At 49.9% G+C, this 4893-nt stretch overlaps 1 pseudogene; it reads left to right on the forward strand.

The window, feature by feature from the left end:
* The first annotated feature begins 1815 nt into the window (after positions 1–1815).
* Positions 1816–2272, forward strand: LOC123323783 (annotated as a pseudogene).
* Positions 2273–4893: the final 2621 nt, after the last annotated feature.

Genomic DNA, 4893 nt, shown 5'->3' on the forward strand with positions numbered 1-4893 from the left:
ATATGCTGAACGTCACTCATCGTCAGGGAAATCCGAATCCAAACCACAGTGAGAGGCCTCCGCACACCTGTCAGAATGGGTGACATTAACAACACAGGAGGCAACAGGTGCTGGTGAGGATGCGGAGGAAAGGGATCCTCCTACACTGTTGGTGGGAATGCAAGCTGGTGCAGCCACTCTGGAGAACAGCATGGAGGTTCCTCAAAAATGAAAAATAGAGCTACCCTACATCCCACGATCACAATAGTAGGTGTTTATCCAAACGATACAAACAGTGATTCAAAGGGGCACTTGCACCCCCTTAATATACACATTGGAGTACTACTCAGCCATCAAAAATGAAGAAATCTTGCCATTTGCAACCAGGGGGATGGAACTAGAGGTTTTTATGCTAAGTGAAATAAGTCAATCAGGAGGACAATTATATGATGTCAGTCATGTGGAATTTAAGAAAGAAAATAGATGAACACAGGGGAATGGGGGGAAATAAAATAAGTCAGGGAGGTAGACAAAGCAAACAGACTCAAAAAATAATTTATATGCGAGAGCATGAGCGGGGTGAGGGGCAGAGGCATAGAGAGAAGCAGTCTCCCCACTTAGCAGGGAGCCCAGCATGGGGCTGGATCCCAGGACTCCAGGTTCATGACCTGAGCCAAAGGCAGGCACTTAATGGACTGAGCCACCCAGGAGTCCCAAGAGAGTCTCAACTATAGCAAACAAACTGAGGGTGTTGGAGAGGAGATGGGTGGGGGACGGGGTAACTGGGTGATGGGTGTCAAGGAGACAGGTGATGTAATGATTGCTGGTGTTATATGCAACTGATGAATCAGTAAATTCTACCTCTAAAACTGAAAAAACGGGGGTTAGTGAACAGGGTTAGAGTATAACACCCACAAACTAATGTTGTGAAACATAACTTTCTCTCTAAATTTATCACCTGGAAATACAGTTTAAAGGTCTCCAACGTCACTCCATAGCACAGTTGCAACCTCTCTCGTATCCAGACTGCATGTCAGGCCTGAGGACCCCTGGGGTCTATCCAGTTCTGCTCTGCCAGTCCCTGTCAATTGAGCATTTTCCTTTCTAGAAATGTGGAAAGTTTTGTGCACATAAACGACCATTTCCAACTATTTGTTTGATTATATCTACTGAAATGAGAAATGCTAAAACCTCAGTTAATCACCTCTCTTTTTCTCCAGAGACAAAGAAAACGGCAGTGTCAAGAAATCCAGCTAATTCTGTCTCAGCTGAAGTCCACCTGCACCCTCTGCCCGCTGCCCACTGCACGATAACCCCAGGTACGGTGTTTGCTTTTCCAGATGTGGAGAGAAAGGGACTAGAGTTGTCATTCAATAGTTGACTCTCCTCCTACTGATGCTGATGGTGCTGGATCTCCCGTGGGGTCCTGGCTGGCTCTGTTAGTGGACGTGTAGGTGAGGAATGAGGAGAGCCGGGGGGCCAACCTGGCTCTGGGAATGTGAGCTTCTGTCTTTGGGTCTCAGGGCTGTGAGATCCCTTCCCTCCAGAAGCAGGGCTCAGCAGGGGTCAGGTTTGGCAGTGGATCCCCCAGGATGTGAGCTGGCTGCCCTGCCCAGCAAGCTCTTCACCCCCACAGCTGCTAACAGCCACTTGACCTTAGGCCTGCTGAAGCCTGAAAGGTCACAGAGTGTCCAAGAACTTTCCCACATGATCATGCAGTTGAAGAAACCTGGGATCCAAGATGGTGACAAGCAGGGAAAGTTTAGCTTATGTAAAACAGGCAGTAGAGTAGATAAAATTGCTGCCTGTTCAAGCCGTGCCAGATCCAAGATAGCGGCCAGCAGGAGGCTGATGAAGGAGCTTGAAGAAATCCACAAATGTGGAATGAAAGACTTCCGTACATCCAGGTTGATGAAGCTAATTTATTGACTTGGGAGGGCTTATTGTTCCTGACAACCCTCCATATGATAAGGGGGCTTTCAGAATGGAAATCAACTTTCCAGCAGAGTACCCACTCAAACCACCGAAGATCACATTTAAAACAAAGATCTATCACCCGAACATCGATGAAAAGGGGCAGGTCGGTCTGCCAGGAATTAGTGCTGAAAACTGGAAGCCAGCAACCAGAACCGGCCAAGTAATCCAGTCCCTCACAGCACTGGTGAAGGACCCCCAGCCCGAGCACCCACTTCGGGCTGACCTAGCTGAAGAATACTCTATAGACTGTAAAAAATTCTGTAAGAACGCTGAAGAGGTTCGAAAGAAATACGGGGAGAAGCGACCTGTGGACTAAACTCTGCCACAACGGATTCCAGCAATTGTGAGTGGAGACCCCGCAAAGCAGGACTCTACGGAAAATCGACACGTGCCGCCCCCTGGCGTTTGCTTGTGGCAGGTACTAACTTTCTACAGTTTTCTTAATCAGACATGGTCTAGGTAACCTGTATAGAAAGGATTAAAAATTTAAGATGTTCTTAAAAAAAAAAAAAAAGAAAAAGCTCCCTATTCATGACAAAAGTTGAGAAGCCAATTAACCTGCTGTCCCACTCCCCTTATCCCAAGTTCCTATTCTGCTCCCTGGGTTGTGTAGAAGGAACCAGTAAGCCTGGGATGTGGAGACATGACAGCTTTCGACAGGACAGAGACTTCTCCAGCCTCATCCTATGTCTGCAGTGTCCTCACAGCCATCTTGGCTGACTGAGCCGGTTCCCCAACGGCCTCCAAGTCCACCTGCAAGACAAGCCAGAGGCTGTGTTGTGCATGGTCCCCATGTGATGCTGAGGGGCTCTGGGCACAAGTTACTCCTGCATTCCCCACGGCCAGCCAGCCTGAGGCTCAGTGTGCCCTGGATGCACCCTACCTGGCAGGCTCTTCTGCCCCTGGACCAGAGGCGTAATGAGACAGTTATGCAGAGTAGTCGTCTGCAGAAGCCTGCAGTGGCCCTGAATGCAGAAGCTTGGGATGGCTGCAGAACCCTCATGAGGGACATGAGGACACCATTGTCCACCCCATCCCCACTAGTACTGCTGCCCAGGAGAGCATGGGTTGAAAGGTGGGTTTGGGCACTGCATGCTTCATGTGTGTGTGAAGCATCGAGGGTGTGAAAGGTTCCCAACTTGTGGGCCCATGGGTCTCTTAGCACTGTGGCTTTAGTCCCCAGCTCCCTGCCATGGTCCTGCTGTCCTGAGGCTCTATCTGCTGTAGGTCTCATCTGCTTTTGGTTTCAGTACATGGTTTCCTCAGCAACAAAGCAGACTCAGGCTGGGTCCCAGGGAGTACTCTCTCCTTCTCAGCAGGACAATGCTTTAAGGAAGAAGCACTTAGTAAAGATTTGGGGGTCCATGTGGGACTCTTGGATGGATAGCTACTGTTCAAATATTACTCCATATTGCATACAACTAGATTGAGTTGGATTGTTTTTTCCCATGTGACTTCCCTCGAGAGCAGTGCATTCACTAGTGCCAAAGGCCTAAAGGACACTAAACAGATGGAGGGGATCCGTCCCTGGGCTCATGGAGGTAGCATTCTGAGAGAAAGAACACAGTGCAGTGAAGCAATGTTGGTGACTCCTGGGACCAGTGTGTGAGCTCAGGGGATGGACAGAGGGGACTGGGCGATGGATTAGTTTGTAGAGGGAGGTGTTCTCTGAGGGTTTTCTGTGGCAACCCTAAGTGGCAAGGTGCATGGAGTTTGGGAGCAGCATTCCAGGGGAGATAGGTAGTGAAAGGGGGTGACATGCAGACATGGGGAGCTAGAGGGTGCGGTAGACTGAGGAACATGTGTCCTGGAATCCACAGGAGGTCTGAGCAGGACCAGTGTGGGATACAGGGAATTGCATAGTTTTCACTCAGTCCTCCACAGGGACATCAGCTGAATGGGCAGAGAAGAGCAACCCGGGCAGATGGGTGTTTACCGGAAGGGAGTCCAGGAAGGCATTTTGGTTTGGGGCATGAGCGAGTAGGCGAGTGGGGCCATTTGTGAAGCTGAACTGGGGAGACGATTCCTGGATTTGTGTAGCATTGTCCCACAGGGTTTTCTTCATTTTCACAGTGGAAGGCAGAGTTCTACAGAGGTTTCTAAAGTTGCAGCACAACCATACTCCCTTGAGACTCACTGTGTCTTCTGACACTCTGAGAACCCTGTTTCAGGCGAGTCTGTTTAGGCCATGGCTGCAGCTGCACCTGGAACAACCCCTCCAGCTCACCACCCTGCAGTCAGGTCCTCCCTCTGCTGCCAAACTGAGGGGTGCAGTATGAGCAAGTTTAATCCGTCTTCAGTTTTCCCCTGTGGAATTGAAATGCTGAATTTGAGAGTGTGGTTTAAGGAGCTCACTTCCATTTCAGGAAACCCACACCTTGAAGGAAATGTTCAGGGTTAATTTTGGCAACAGGGTTTCCCAAAGAGATGTCTTAATTTGCCCTGAATGAATGGACTCCCCCATCTGTGGGGTCAGTCATGATGGACAGTAGAGAGAGCTGTTCTGGAAGAAACAGAGATGGTTTGAAATGCCTGATCCGTACTTTGGGGGGTTCAAGGATATTCTCTTCATCCTGTCTTATTGCGATGATCTGAAAAGTCACCCTACTCCAGCAGTTCTGTGTGATGTGGGTTCCCCAGTGCAAGAGGAGAGGCTCGCTTTGGCTAAATAGAGCAAGAGGTTGCCAGTCAGGAAGCAAGCACCTGGGGCTTGCAGCCCAGAGGAGGCTGGACTAGGGCTGGGAATGGTCCTGGGGTTAGGCCTGAAAGGAGAATACTTCATGAGACCCCTGGTCCTGTGTTCAGTGGTGAGTGGTCTGCTTCCCCTAGAGAGTGCCAGAGTGGATGTGAGAGGACCCCACACCTGCCCCAGGCTGATGAAGAGAGAGGGAGAGACCAGCCTTTGGGCCTTCCAGGTGAGCTGACTACCAGGCTATG

The sequence above is a fragment of the Neomonachus schauinslandi genome, unplaced genomic scaffold, assembly GCF_002201575.2.
Source record: "Neomonachus schauinslandi unplaced genomic scaffold, ASM220157v2 HiC_scaffold_842, whole genome shotgun sequence".
Taxonomy (NCBI): domain Eukaryota; kingdom Metazoa; phylum Chordata; class Mammalia; order Carnivora; family Phocidae; genus Neomonachus; species Neomonachus schauinslandi.